Here is a 17,448-nt window from a genome sequence, read left to right on the forward strand (position 1 = left end):
TTAAACATGTGCTTATCTCCTTCTTTTTCAAAATGAAGAAATATAATTAAAATTAAAAACCAATTGTTCAAAGAACAATTGAAGGTCTTTCAACCAATACAGATCTATTTTGATATAAAAATATTAAGATTCAGTTGAAAATGTCAGTTCCTATGGCTTGATGATGTATAAATGAAAATTTCGAGCAAAGGTCAAAATCTAGAACGTCCAATTAACCTATGACCTTGACCTGAATTTCAAGGTTATAAATCAAGGATCTTAAATCAAAAGACCCTATGTCTGTATTTTGTATGGTTCATGATTAATATCACTTTACGCATAATTCTAAATATAAAATGGGCAAAAACTCCCATTTATGGTCTACGCACCTTTCCAATCAAAATTTATAAGTTACGACATGTCGCAAATAACAATTTAGAAAAAATAATTTGTTGAAATCTTATAAAGTTAATGAAAATGAGTGAAAATAAGCCAAAATAAAAATTTAGAATTTGACCTTGACCTTTGACCTTGACCTTATTTTCATTTTTTGGGACCAAGGATCTCAAATCAAAAGACCCTAGGTCTCTATCACTTATGGTTTACCAGTTAGAAATGCATGTTCTTATATCAAACATAAAAGGGGGGATAACTCTCATATGGAATCTACATACTGCTTCGGTCAAAATAAAACAGAACATTCTTAGGATATAACGAGCAATTTGGAAAAATAAATTTGTCGGTTTTTTATACGGTTGCGAAGCCTTAGAGATAACAAGAAAAACAGTGTTCGAGGAGATAACTCTTATTTTGGAAAGTATTCGGTTGAGCAGAGTTTGTTTCAAAAGCGTATAAATTGTTCGATGTCATATTCCAAAAATCTAAGCGACATCTTGTGAAACAAAAAAACAGTGAAGGAAAAAAATTAGGCGGAAGAAAAAAAAAAAAAAATTAAAAACCAATTGTTCAAAGAACAATTGATGGTCTTTCCGCCAATAAGTATCTATTTTGATATGAAAATATTAAAATTCAGTTGAAAATGTCAGTTCCTATGGCTTAATGATGTATAAATATGAATTTCAAGCAAAGGTCAAAATCTAGAACGTCCAATTAACCTATGACCTTGACCTCAATTTTAAGGTCATAAACCAAGGATGCCATATCAAAAGACCCTAGGTCTGTATTATGTATGGTTCATGAGTAATATCCCTTTACGCTATAATTCTAAATATAAAAGGGGCAAACACTCCCATTTATTGTCTACGCACCCTTCCAATCAAAATTTTTAAGTTACGACATGTCGCAACTAACAATTAAGTAAAAATAATTTGTCGAAATCTTATAAAGTTAATGAAAAAAAGTGAAAATAAGCCAAAATCAAAATTTTGAATTTGACCTTGACCTTTGACCTTGACCTTATTTTCATTTTTTTGGACCAAGGACCTCAAATCAAAAGATCCTAGGTCTCTAGCACTAATGGTTTACAAGATAGAAATGCATATCACTTATAACAAATGCATTAGGGGAAATAACTCTCATATGGAGCGTTCATATCGTTTCGGTCAAAAAAGGACAAATCTTGCGAAGGATTTAACGAGCAATTTTGTAAAATAAATTTGTCATAATATTTTACGGTTGCGAAGGAGTTGTGATAACAAGGAAAACAGTGTTTGGGGAGATAACTCCTACAAAGAAAAGTATTCGTTTACGCAGGGTAAATTTCAAAAGCGCATAAACTGTTCGATATCATATACCAAATATCTAAGCGACAAATTGGGAAACAAATGTTTATCGCAAGAACAAAATTAGGCGGAAGAAAAAAAAAATAATCAGAAGAAAAACAATAGGTCTTTCCACAGAAAAGTGGAAAGACCTAATAAAAACGGTAAAATCAGCGGTAAATGAGCTGATTCATCAAAAACAAATCGTTTGAAGACAAAACAAAAAGAACCCAGCATTAAGTTCTCCAAATTATTGAATGCTATTTTGAATAATAGAAAGACAACATTTTTAAATTATGTTCCTAATAAAGCTATACTAAAATATCATCCAGTACAACTCCAATTGATTGGTGAAAATACTTCTAAGTAGTGTGAGGAATTCACGATCCTGTGCTATGCTCAAATCTAGGTATGGTAGCATGTAGGATCTTAAAAGTATAAGTACAAATATAAGTAATTTATAAGTTAATCTATATATTCTGAAGTATATGTTCTTATTACTTTTTGGGAAGTGTTAACTACCAATTTTATCAAACCTAATTTCACATTTCTTCTCCATTTTTTATTTTTCTCAAATGTTATGAATCGTGAGAAATAGGCACACATAAGTTTTTCGAAGATATGTTAAGGTATTGTTTTTCAGTGGGAAATAACTCATGCATATTATTATTGATAAGCAACGTTGCGTCCCCATTGTGACGACGCTGTTCGCTTCACTTAGCTGGTCGTCAATCGCTCGCTTAAAATTATTTTGTTCTTTTTATTGATAAACTATGCAGAATAAGATAAATATTGATAATTTGTTCAATTATAAAACATATGTTACACTATTGTGCAAGCCAAAACTTGCAAGAAAATTCTACTTTTCGATCTTGCAATTTTGTCTTCACAGTTCAAACGCCACATAGCAAACATTTATTATATGTATAAGAATAGTAAGACTGTAAACACACAGGGTTAATTGATAAGAAGCCGAAGATGTTGTTGAACTACATGTACTTCTCACACTCAAGTAATGTAATTTGGAGAGAAAAGGGGTATTTTTGACATTCTATATATAAACTTGCTATCTATCCAGATTTCGTTTATCTATTATAAAACACATTATTTATCACGCAATCATCACATGTACTTATTTGAGGGGAAGGTATTAGTTTAAAAAACAACAAAAAGAGCTGCATGTGGTGTAGTGGTTGGTGCATCGGACAAGTAACACAAATTAAGGTTCCTGGTTCGATTCCCGTTCCGGGTTGAAAATTTCAGAGACCGAATTTTCGGCTCTCCCTTGACATCATTTGCGAGTTTGGGGACGATAAATGGCTGACCCGTGTTAAGAGAGAGCCATATCTCTTGCACGTTAAAGACACTCTTGTAGATTTCGAAAAAGAGCAAGCTAATGCCGCTACAGGGCAGCACTCGCACTCGCAAAGTGGACATTGATTAATATAAGTTGTAAAACGTGATGCCCAATTCACTATGAAATACATATGTTTAAAATAAAAACCAATAAGTGTGACCGAGTTCGTTAAATACTTTTAAAAGAAGGAATTCGAAAATGCATATAGGGTAGAGATAAATCAATAGTCAAAGAGTTACATAATATAAATTGCTATGATAAAGGATATTTATAGCTCATAATCTTGCATGTCTAGTTCTCAGGGTCCACATTTGTTTTGTTGTGAAATATAGATCATGTAGATTACACATTTAATTTTTTTCTTTTGTTCATAATATCAGTGAAATATGATACTCTTTACCTTTAGTGAATGCGACAAACTTTTGTAAATTTGTAAATTTAATGCAATTTCATTTCAAAAATTGAAAATAAAAAGTGTTTGTTTATGTTTCAAAACCACATTGGAGAACTATATAATTGCAATAGTTTTGATTTATACCTTTACTGATACATTTTAATTTACATACTTTTGATTAAGGCTTTCGTTTTCATTTTAAATATATATTTATCTAAATATATCTGATTAGTATATCAATTTAGAATCTAAATAAATTTTATATATAAATAGATATAGGCAATGAGAAAATAAAGTGTTATATACCTACAGTGACAAAGTTCTATTTTTAAACTTTGTACTTAGCTGGAAATTTTCATTATATATTACATGGTATAAACACATGTATAAGTACATGTATATTGATGATCTAAATTCATGTACAAGTTCAATTGAATAACGGCTCAATTATTTTACGATTCTCAGCTGTAATATTTACAGTTCTGGAGTCTGCTTAATTGTTCTTGTGTTGAGAAAACCTCCCAGTGTCGTATTTTAAAGTAAAGTTTTTGTTTTGTTTTGAAACATCAAAATGTGTTTAATACAAAGTAAACTTTGTGTAATTGTAAGAATTGGCAAAAATAAAATAAAAAATGATCGAAAAATGCGTCATGTTACAACGATTTTTTTTTATTTTATCAAGGTCATGACACTGTACTATTTAGTGGTCTCATCTTTTACCTAGCAGTCCCAAGTAGAAGTGTTACAGGTACTGCTGATTTATTGGTTCATCTGATCTTTTTTCATGAGCTCAATCTTTAACAAAGTGTCTTGTGGACTGTTTTATAAATGTTCGTATTTGTTTTGCATTCATACTGTCTGGTTTCCTTTTAAGAAAGAATTTTATTATCCTTATGGTCTGTTTCTTTAAGATCATATGCAGAATGAAAACTATCCTTCTCAAGTGCAAACTTTGCCTATATTACATTAGATTGAGATCTTTTCTTTACTCTATGAAGTATGCATTATATATGTAGCCGCAAACATTGTATTTGTAGTGATAGTTGACAATTACCGATGAAACCAACCAAAACAGTACAAATATGTGTCCCTGTGTCTAAGTTTTTTTTACATGCACAACGAACATGACAAGCATTTTAAACGAGACATAGATATTTAAATCGACCTTCCGACAATATTTATTGTAGTTGCATAATGCAATTCAATTCAAAAGACTTGTTTCTGAAGAATCAAGTTTATAAATCATATCTATTTTCAGTCGCATGATAAGAACTTTAGTTTCATATGAATAGTTTATTCATAAGAAAGCACTTAACCGTAAATCAATTGTTTTCAGTGCAAATGTATATTGCACTGGGAATTTTCAAATCCTCAACAATAAAACTTTTAAAAATCTTCCTGGGAATTTAAAATGATTACAACCACAAAATACTCGGCAATATATATTCAATAGATTTGTCAATTGCAATTCAGTTTATGAGATTGACACAGGACTTAAACTGTCAAGTATAAGTTAATTGTTTTCTTTTTGTACAGGTATACGTACTTAGGTATCCTTGTGTCGATTAACTTAGAAATTAACAACTGTGAAAGTATTTAATAACTAGGTAAACTTAAGCTATTTATTGATTTTGAAAATTTTCTAATTAGTCATTTAAGGATATTTAATATCCCCTATAATTTTTTTAAAAGTTATTGTACAGACGGCATGCGAGCTCCGGATGCATTGAAATATTGTAAAATGATTTAATAGTTGTGTTGCTTTTGTTGCTGTATAAACTTTTCGATTTCGAAAATAGTTTAGTATGAACCGCTCGATCCCTAGTTATGGAACTATTTACGGTCATGTGTCTGGTCACTATTGATACGTCAATGCTAGTATCCTTCTGCAAGTTTAATACATTTTGATATCACTGACTTTATATAAGAGGCCTTCTACATATTCCTTTTATTTGTGCCATAAGTTTGATGTGTATTATATGGGCGCTTAATGCGCGTCTTGAGCTTTTTGAGCATCTGTACTCTTTGTATGGCTATTTTACTTTGTTTGATAATAAAAATACATCTGTTTCACATTTCAGAAAATAAATACAGTACAAATCTAATAAGACAAATTTTCCAAGTTTATTCAAAATTTCAGAAAATGATCTCAAGACAATGTTTAGATTCTTTAAGCATGTTTAAGTAAAGTGTTTGTCTAATCTTAAGATACCATCATACCAAAGTTTCGGAACTCTTGACACATGGTACATTTGTAATTGAATATCCCTGTGTGTTCGGAAAATTCATTTAAAAACTGGAACATATTTTTTTTCTTGAATGGTTAATTGTATCATAAAATAAACAAGTATTAAGATTTCCTAACAACATTGAATAAAAAGGCATTTGACCAATGACAAAAGGATGACTGATGTGCAGTAAAACAAAATATATTATATTCAGATTAATAAAAGAATAAACTGCCCATTGTCGTATGCAGATTGTCTAAGGTCATACGATGCAGTTACAGGGCAGGTAATGACGTTGATAACGTAAAATGTTATTTTCGCGACGTCAAACTGTGACATATCGGGGAAATATTCATTTTTCGACTGATTTTTATCATTCAAACATATTTAATTTGAAAATGAGTGAATGACCGCCATTTTTTAAAACGACAATATGTTCCATTTTGCAGGGAGATTATGTCGACCAAATTTTATAAAACTGTAAATTATAAATATACAGCAAAAGAATGAGTTTGTTTCTCAATTCATGACCATTTGATAAATAAGAAGTAAAAAAACAAAAATACTGAACTTAGAAGAAAATCAATTCGGAAAGTCCATAATGACATGGCAAAATTAAAATATAAAACGTATAAAAAACGAATAAACATGAACTGCCATATTCCTGACTTGGTACAGGCATTTTCATATATAGAAAATGGTGGATTAAACCTGGTTCTATAGCGCTAACCCTCGCACTTTGATGGCAGTCTCATAAAATTACGTTATATTTACAATGATGCGTTAACTAAACAGACACAATAAATAAAATAGTCAAAATATGGGAACAGCAGTCATCATCGTGTAACAATTTTAAAAGGAACAATTTAACAGAACACAAACACATCTATCTTCAAACACATTCATTGATTTGCGTATTATTAAGAGTAATTTCTGAACAAAAAATGCATACATTTTTAGAATACCTATAATATACAGAAATTACAACTTATTTAACAAAAAACAATTTGTGTTAATATTTTATAACAAAAAAAGTTATCTCTCTTTTGAAAGGGAAAACACGTCCACAAATCCGAATTTGAGCAAATATACAAGAGTTCGACCTCAATTAACTCAAAAAGTTGCAAATGAAGTTATATTTTTTTTTTATATATTTGATTTAATCAGGTAATAAATAGGCTATATGCGAATTTTCATCAACTTGTAAATACGGGATAAAAACTGTATCGTATGCCCTTTATCATGTTTAATAAATTGAAAAAATAAAACCGACGTTGAAATTCGTGCGAGAAGTTAAATGTTCATATTTTCAGAAAGATTAATGCATCAACACACAAAGATGATCGCTTCTTGTTAAGCTTTGTAATAGCATAGTCAACAAACACCAAAATTAAATAAGACACTTTAAACCTTGATTTAGATTTGGAAAATATAATGTCTAAATTTAGAGCAGAAAATTCTATCTATTAATAGCCGAAATCCTATCTATTAATAGCCATAATAGTTGTAAATATCCTTTACACCTGACATTTAACATACTGCCAAAAGCCGATATGAGAATTTGTGATTATATGCAAAATATGTTGAGATGACTCTTTCATTTTATGGAAGTTGAAAAGGTTTTTTATTGCAAAATAACCGAGACAGAAACATGATAGGCAAAGTGAAAAAGATATGTAAGCAGCTGAAATCTACAAATTGTACATATCGACCGGTTTATCGGACAATATTTTCAAATTGCTACTTTGTTGGAAACTTACGCCGTATGGCCTCACATTTTGATAAATTATACCAATGTTTACCAATATACGTGAGTAATTATATTCAAATGGCATCCATTTGGAACGACAAAGGATTGGTTAGCATTTGGAAATCTTTAAATCGGCAAACGCATATAATTGGATACGTCTGTTTCTATGCAGTTGACCATCTGCATATTCTATTTGCAGTACATGATTCTAAATTTAACACAGGAAACATTGAGTGGCAAATTCTTATTAATTTTAAAAGTGTCAATGAAAGAAACAAATCTTTTACAAAATTTTCAAATCCGAGAAAAAAAGAAGATATTCGTAATACAGAAATAAATGTGAATATATGCAATACAAAAAAGCCAAAGTTCGTTCAGGATTTTCGAACCAGTTATTCAAGTGATTGCATTCAGTTATGGAAGAAATTTGAAGCACACAATCAAAGATTTATTACCCTTACCGATAAATCGATCGCAGATAACTTTGAGAATAATGGAAAAGTTCATACAGATTCATCTCTGAATTCTCTTTTAAATTCTAACGACAAACACACTAGTATGCATCCGTCTTGTGACCATAAGATGAAAACTAGTAAAACTTTACAGTGGTACATATGTGATATACCCGCAGATAATTTACACACGAATTTGACATCAAATCAGGGTTTTATCCAACGAAAAAGGAACGGATCCTTACTCCGTTTATCACTACAGCAAGGTGGTGATCCAGGAGGCGGACAGAACGTTATTGAAATCACTTTCACAACGAAGCAAAATCCAATACCTAACTGTGTACGTAGCTCTTTGATCTATATTTTTTCTTTAATTTGTGTTTTGGCGTACGAAAGCTTAAGACGAAATGATAATATAAACAGGACAAACGAATTATCGGAGGAATTACTTTCGCTCTTACACAGAAAACCATCAATTACGAAGACAAAGCAGCATCAACGTATCTTCCAGTCTCTACTCGAGCTTAAAACCATAAAAGTATTCCAAGATATAACTGCATATCCAGTAAGTCGAATGTCACTGACTAATATTTTAGATAAAGAAAGTTCGGGATCTCTGTCTGTAAGCAGAATGAACAATGAACTTATGCGACTTTCAACATTATCCAATTTCCCAGTTCATGGAATAAGTCTTATACGATTGGCAGACGACGGGTTCTTTTTCGAAGGAAATGGTGATGAGCTGGTTTGTTATTCTTGTGGACTTCGCTTGAAAGGCTGGAAAGCTGATAGCAATCCAGCAGATGTTCATCAAAAGTATTCTCCAAACTGTCTACATATTCTAGAAAAGAAATCAGATCCAGCGAACCTACCAGGAAGCAGAAACTCAATTGCAACTAATGGTATGTAAGATATCTTTTCACGATAAAAGTTTGTTGCAAAATCCGTAATTCACCCTTAAAATCAAGAATCCTTCATTTTTTCATTTGCTTCATTCAGGGTAGATATATACATATATTGATATATCATTTTTTTTTCTGTCATTGATATATCGATCTGCATAATCTTTAAGATTTTATTATTTATAACTGTATTTAACTCTTTTATTAGGTTTGGCAAACAATTTATATCTTACTAGATATTTTGTGATGTCTAAAACACCTGTTTTTCACTTTCAAATAATTATAATTTGCATGGATTTTCAAAAAAAATTATTCGTCCAAAACGGTGGGGCAAATTTATCTACTTGAAGACAAAAACCAGAATCATTAGACATACTTCATTTCTATATTAAATGGGGAAAACAAACAAACAATTTCTCAGAAAACTAACCAACGATTGTAACTTATAAACCTTTTCATCAGTCCGGGTTCTTCGTATTTATTTTCTATGGACTATTGATAATTTATGATACCTGCTGAAAGACGCATTTCTGTTTAATTGTAACGCTAAATAAGCTTATACTGCCCTTTTTAACAGTAAAAGGTGATTAAATTGGGATGCTAGGAAACTTGTGAATACATTAGAGTAAAGTTTTTGTGTTGTGCTGGAACAATTTCATATTTATAATCAACATATGTTTTCAATATTTGTTTAAAAGAGGCAACTGCATTATCAATGTATAAAGGTTTTTTGTTATCGTTTTTATTATTGTAGTATCATTGAAACTGGTCTACATAGTTGACTTCAGATAACGGAGAAACTAGTTTATCATGATTTTTGATGCGCACTGTCAGTTGTTTTATCTAATGACTTGATATCAAAACCTCAAATATATTTGCAATTCTTTTTTTCCGACAAAAAAAGGAAAAGTTATGTTTCATCAAGGGACAAAACTGTGACACATTCTTAAATATTGAGTATTAAAATAAAGCTTGAAGACATTTTTTATCTTTACAATTTTTTTCTGGTAACAACTTAAGATAATGTTGGTTTAAAAAAGTATCTGGGGCTCTTTAAACGTCAGTTTTATTTTTGTAATCTTGTCACCAACAATGCAATACTTCTTTTGTTATATTGTTTGTTACGTCAGCCATATACAAACGTTGACAAGTTTTAAAGGACGATAGTTCAATTACGAGAAAAAAAATAACATCATAATATACAATGAATTGTAATTCTAAATTAAAGGTTTGTGATCGGGTATGTTGCAAGGCTGAATGGTCAAACATATTTTACTTATTTAAATATGTATGTACTTATCCTAAGTGAAGGACAACACGGACAATAGTTAACAACAATTTGTTCATATTTTTTTTTCGAAAAAAGTTGTGGATAGTATTTGGTGACAGGAAAAATATGATAAGGGTACATTTTTGGCCCTGAAATTCGAAAATAAAATAGTACATTAACCGAAAAACAATTTTTAGATATACGTTTCTAAACAAATAGTATTTCTGCTGTTTAATTTATTCTTAAACATTTGAATTAAGCATGTTAAGAATGCAAAGCTTCAAAAGAAATGGCATATCTTCTGTTTAAATCTTACTTTACAGACTCGATGATTTTAAAGTTTTAAGGTTTTTTAAACAGCTGTGTTAACCCTTTATCTCCTATTATGCATACTTAAATTGAAATCTGACAATTTTTCTTCAGGCAGAACAGATGGCAGTCATGCAGATGTATCTAATGATGGGGATATTACCTGTGAGCAAATCATGTGTACCGATGCAAGACACGAAGATAGCTTCAATAGCTTGCTGATCTCTACATCACACAATGCTAGACGATTTTCGTCGAATATGCAGGGAAGCGTATTGAACAATTGCGGAGCAACCAGTCCTAGTCCTAGTCAACAATCAGAAAGAACTCCAAATTTGACGAATCACGTTTCATCTTCGAAGTCACGGATAGAAGGCCAATCAGGAGGTCAGCAATATCCAAACTCAAACAGCTGCTCTGTAAATCATTTTAAAGATGGATATAGACTTGCTGATAGTTGTTATGAAACAGATCATAATATTACCATGTCCTGCAATCCATGGTCTGCCTCAATTTCAAGCTATCTGCCCATATCATCAATAGCTTCTATGAATGGTTGGACACCAACAAGAACACCATTTTTTGAGCGGCAGTTATCAGTGGACGGTGAGCCAAACTTCAGTCACACTTTGAATCACCTATCCCGTATATCTGAAGAACAAAGGCTACTGTCTATAGGTTACAACCAACATCAAGATACAGATCTATATTTACCATCTCCACCAATATTACCAAGATTACCAGACACGTTTAAGCAGAATATACCAAACACATGTTCTGACGAAAAACTAAGCACAGATTCTATTGCACACCGTGCGGCAAGACCATCACCATTGAAATATCCTAATTATGAGTCATTACAGAGCAGAAAATATTCGTATTTTGATTGGCCAGCAAATAGAAGCTCCTTACATCCCTATGACCTCTCTGAGTGTGGATTATTTTTCACTCGTAAGTTTTCTTCGGAATATTCATATTTTATATTAATAGAAACTACAAAGGCGAAGGTTTGAAGATTTTTCCTTGCCGACCTTCTTTTGTTGAAAACTTTTTGTGAGATTCAATAGAAATACAAAATGCCATAAAAAGATAATATTATGTAACTGTTATATGTAGAATCGTGTTAATGTGTCTTTAATTGCTTAAAGTTTTCCATACCTTGCATTGTATTGATATACAATGAAAATAACACTTTTTGAAAGCCGAGGACATGTACAACAGGGACCTAAGCATAGCCCAATTCATATGAAGAAATATTTCATTTTCTCTATATTTTTCATTGAAAATGAATGATATGAATATCAGGTTAGTACGGAAGTACTGACAACTGAATTAAATAAAGTAAAATAACAAATAAAACAAACACAAAGGGGTATTCAAAACGAACCGACATTTTAGACAAAAAATGAAAAATTAATTGCTGACATACTAAAGGAAAATAACTTATCAAACTTGCTTTAGGGAAGTGGAACCTTACTGTCTTAATTATTTCTTAATTCATCAACGGAGAATTTTAGAAAAGTTTATAAAAAATTTGTCCGAAGCATTGCAGAGTTAATGAAACACCTGGTTAATTACAGTTTTTCAACAAAGATATCGACCAAGTACATTAAAAAAAAACACACACACATTATTAATTTCGTGCGTTAAAACTGTTTTCTGAATCAGTTTTTTTTAACGCTCAAACACAAAAATTGGCTAGTCAATTTATATACGAAACCTCCGCATGGACGGCTATATGACAAAAAAAAGGGCCAAACCTTAGCTAATTTCAAATTGACATGAACGAGTTGAAATCAATTCATCAAACTTCAATTTTCCTTTAGGAACCATGACCCTTTTTTCATAAAACGGTTTTAAATTATCAGCGTAAATTGTAAGAAACAATTGTATAAGATCGTGTCGTCAGTTCTGATAACTATGTAGATGTTTTTTTTTCTCAATAACTCAACAAACTGCATCGAGAATTCAATCACTTTAATTCAGTTTCAATGGAAGCTATTGTGGGGGTTACTTAATTGTGTATAGGTTGCACTTCGTAAATATAGCAGTTTGTCAAACCACGACTCTTTTGAGGAGATCTTGAATACTAATAAATCAATTTTGTTTACATACTGTTTCCCAGTTATGCTCTCTGTGTTCCATCTCATAGAGACATAACCTGGGAATGTTTATACGAGTAAATATACATGTGCGTATTGTTTACATTGAAATTTGTGGTAACCCTTCATTCGAGGTAGGAGAAGTTAAAAAAATTAGTATTAGTTTAATTTCTAAAAAGTTCAGGGCATATAAACATTGAAAATATGCCGCACAGCCTTATAATTTGACCTTTTAAAAAAATTGTAATGCATGTGAACTCTCAATTCTAAGATGAGATTTTTTTCAAAACTTCATAGTAAAAGTGGTACAGTTTTAGTCATCAAAGGAGTTCCTATGGGAAATTGCATTGCCAATATTAACAGAAATGCACCATATAGAAGCTTCAATGTTGCAAGCTCTAATCTTTTCTATATTTACTAGTACATGTATGACGATTATTTGTGTTGGATCTGGAAGAAAACTTTTGGGGCACACAATTTTACATGGCGTTTGTATTATATTCTTTGATTTCTAAGAAGTGTTTTGTCAAGGCGGACTGTTTTTTTTATATTAATTAAAGTCATATTAATTAGTATCATTTTGATCATTGACCGACCCCTTTGCAACAATTTTACTTGTTCTTCTTTGCAGATTTCGAAGACTGTGTTAGATGTTTTCAATGCGGTATTGGTAAGTTTTAGAAATAAAAAAATAAAAAACACCCCTCGCCTGCCCTCCTCCCCCCCCCAAAAAAAAGTGAAGACGTTTGTTTTATTGAACACACACAGTCAAAAGGAATATAGTATACTATTATATTGAGTTTTCAATGGACACATGTTGCTGGTAATAGATTATTCTACAAAATTTGATCCGATTAACATAGCTAAAGTTCATGAAAAATATCTAGAATTTCAAGTGAATTACAGAGTTTAGCTGACCCCCAAGGGTGACTGGGGTTTAAAAATATGGTCATTTGGTCTTCTCCCGACCGGCAGTAAAACACTTGCCGAAGTGGAGCGTCCGTTTGGCTGTGCGGGATGTATTAAGTTCGCAGTCACGTCCGGTCAGAAGGGGGACGTTAAATCCGATGCCTCGTGGAAAGAGAGTGCCACGCTCTTTGCACGTTAATAACCCTTGCAACAACTCTTTGAGGGGTCCGTAGGTGGCCTGTTGCAAGGCAAAATTTCTGTCCCTATCCACATACCCTCATATTCTAGTGGCAGTCCAAATTTCCTTGACCATCAACCCAGATGTCCTCTTTTGTGTCAACCTGCCTTTTGTATTTATTGTGAACTTGTTCTCGTCCGGAATATGCATGAAATATTTGCCACTGGACGTTAAGCAACCAACAATCAATCAATCAATCAAAGTTTAGCTGAAAGACGATTTGATACCGAGATATGTAAAACTAATTAACTTTCATGACTTGTGCATTACACTCTTTTTTTTTTAATTGTTTATAGCTGCGAATACACTATTAATAGAAATACTTGTCAACTTGTATGCGAATTTCTAAATTTGAGTCTCCATTATACGTGTCATAATTAATAACTTTATTTTAATGATTCGCTGTCAGTAACTTTCCTAAAAATACATATTGATATTTATCCATTTTATATTTTGCGTGTGCTCATATAGATCATGATCACGGTGAAGAGCACAGACAAAATAACAGATAATGTTTAAGAAAAAATGTTATAATGTTATTTCCGAGGAGCTTTATAACTTAAGCTAATAATCTGTTAAAAAATATAGAACCTCGTTAAAATAAATCTAATCATAGAAAAATACACAACAGTCTGCATATTGATTTTCAAGGATACATTTTAATTCAGCTCCATCTATGTATTATCAAACAACTGATTCAAATTTAAGAATGGCAAGTATTGACTATTTGAATGCTTTTTGAAAAATCTACATGAAGTTTTTTTATGGAATGCATCGTAATTGGCCCCTTTTTGTTTTTCGTTATGTTAAATGAGTCACCGATTGAATATGATGGATGTACATATGTATATTCTAGAAATATCTTTTAAGTACTAGAAAGCTAAAGCATATTTAAAACAACCAACTCTTGTCAAATATTTATTGTTGTATTTCATTTGTGTTTGATTATACAATGATACAATGTTAAAATATCTATCAAAGGTTTGAGAAACTGGGAAGAAGATGACAATCCATGGGTAGAACATGCACGGTGGTCCCGCAAATGTCAGTATTTAATCAGAAGGAAAGGACAAGAATTCATTGACAACGTAGTACAATTGTTGGGATTAGAAACAGTAAGTTGTCCTTACCCTTTAGATTAATTTTTGTCTGTGTAAACTCGTAAAATTTGACAAAACATGGAAATGATGCGAAATACTTTTACAGTCCAAGATCCATCCACAAGAAAGTGAATATTTCATATCTTCTCTCAAGTATAAAATGGTTAGGTAGTGCTATAAATCTGTCATTTCATACTGATAAGGCGACCGATAATATTACTTAACTTACCAAGATGTTTTAAACACAAAATTGTAAAACTTTGAAAGGTTAAGGAAAATGCAAAGCACATTTAGGGTTGACACTCCCCCTTTTTTCTAAATAAAAAAAAAAAAAACTTTGAAAGATTCTTTGATGTATCCTGCCTTTCAAGATTTATTTGAAAACAACTTATTTTGATATATGGTTTTCAAATTATGTTTATCTTGAAATTAATTGAAAAACATCAAAATCACATATGTTTAATGAAAAAAAATTACTTTTCTTGATAGGTATTGTGTATTTCATTTTTATCCTTTCTTGCAACAATTGTCACCTATAGATTGAGAGAGAAACCTTGTAGTGTCTGTGAACTAACATAATATAATTGATGTGACAGTTTAAGTTGAAAATATGGTGTTTACCAAGTGGTGCAGGATATAAGTTAACTCTTTATTCAATATCATTTTCAAAATCTTGGGCTTAGTTTATAGCCTTTTTAGGAAAAACGTATCAGGATGACCAGCTTAACGTTATTAAAATTGCTTTTCTATTAGTTGAAACAAACTGACCTTATTTTTATTATCTCTGCTAGTAAATGGTTACGATTAAGTCCTCTTCTCGTAACCCTTTGTAGATGTAGGCTACATTTTTGTATTATAATGCTGCGCCCTATGCCGGTATACAAAAATCACGCCCATTCTGAACGGTCACATGATTCTCGAGCAATTGCAGCACTTGAATTTTTTTTTCAATGTCGAGATGTAAAATTCTTTTGTCAAATGTGTACAAAAGCAGGAACCGAAACAAAACGTTGAAATTCAAAGATTAACGCGCGTCTGACGTACTAAATTATTGGCCTGATACCTTTGATAACTATTTACTGGAGAAACCTAACCAGATAGTTGTAATAAGTTGATTTTGAATTGGTGAAATTGTTACAAAATGCCGGAGTAAATACTTATTTCATAAGCATCACGTGGCAATTATTCACTTTTGCATTTTCTACATTTACACGTCATCGCCTTAAAAGGCGATTCTTTATTGGATGCAGCCAGTAACAACTGCAACCAATGGAAATCAATACCTCGTGGATCCGAAATTCAACCTTAGTCCGCAAAGCTTAATATATTTATTACCTATTACCAAAAACCCGGTACGCAATTTTTTATTGGAACCAAACAGTTATAAGCGGTAAAGATAATTTGTTGAAGTTTATGGTTATTTGTATAAATATGTAGTTTATAACTTTCAATACTCTTTTTATTAAAAAAAAAACTTTACCCTTTTCCAATACAGATTCTTGTATTTACATTGCAAAACAACACTTGATATAGAAGTGAGAAGATATTGTATAATTGCCAAATAAACAACTATCCACCAAAGTTAAAATGATGTCAAGCTAAGCAATTATAGACAACAGTTCGGCCTTCAACGATTAAGCGACAACAACTGATGACCGACATACTCGTGACTCTGGACAGGCACATAACAAATGTTGCAGAATTCTATTTATAGATCAGCTATGTATTATACTTGAATAGTATTATACGTTGTGTATGTCAATTACAACATATGCAATTGTTCTGTTTCAGGATGAAGCAATTGCACAAAGTATAGCACCTCAACTTAACATAACAGGTAATTTAACATATGTTTGAATGTTTCTTACCGCCGCTCTTAATGTATTGGCGGATATAACCAGAAGCTCATGTTAAGATGTGCAATATGTACTCCAATGTACTCCAATGTAATTCATCAATTCCTACGAAAATGACAAAAGTTTCGTCGGAAGAGATAAAAAAAAAACACCTTACAATGGTTCGAGAGGATTATCTGATTTATCCAATTTAGATTGTTAAATTATCGATGTTTGATAAACTTTGACCACATACGTGTGCCTTCCACATTTCAGATTTCTACGACAAACTATTACGAAATTGATACATACGAATATTCCTTTAAACATACATAGATAAAATTGGTATATAAATGTCTGTGTCATTTTGGTCTCTTTTGGAGAGCTGTCTTGTTGGCAATCATACCACATCCTTAATTTTTCCAAACTTTGAATTTTCCGAAAAAAAATAACGATTTTCTTATCCCAGGCAAAGATTACCTAATCCGTATTTGGCACAACTTTTTTGGAATTTTGGATCATCAATGCTCTTCAACTTTGTACTTGTTTTGGTTTATGAATATTTTGATATGAGCGTCACTAATGGGTCTTTTTATAGACGAACCGCGTGTTTGGCGTACTAAGTTATAATCCTGGTACCTTTGATAACTAATATATATACATTAAAACCTACATTGCATTTAATGATCTAATTGTGTACTGATATAATAGACACACACACACGATCTAGGTATATACTTCACTGATAATTTATAATATATATCCCAGAAATTCGAATGAATTAACTGGTGACATAAACTAATTAAACATGTCCGCCTTATTGTTGGATTAAAACAATGTAATGACAAATAAAAACAGCAAACAACATAATCATACTTTTTATAATTATACTTTCATGGAAT

Source organism: Mytilus trossulus, unplaced genomic scaffold, assembly GCF_036588685.1.
Source record: "Mytilus trossulus isolate FHL-02 unplaced genomic scaffold, PNRI_Mtr1.1.1.hap1 h1tg000146l___fragment_2___debris__unscaffolded, whole genome shotgun sequence".
NCBI classification, from domain to species: domain Eukaryota; kingdom Metazoa; phylum Mollusca; class Bivalvia; order Mytilida; family Mytilidae; genus Mytilus; species Mytilus trossulus.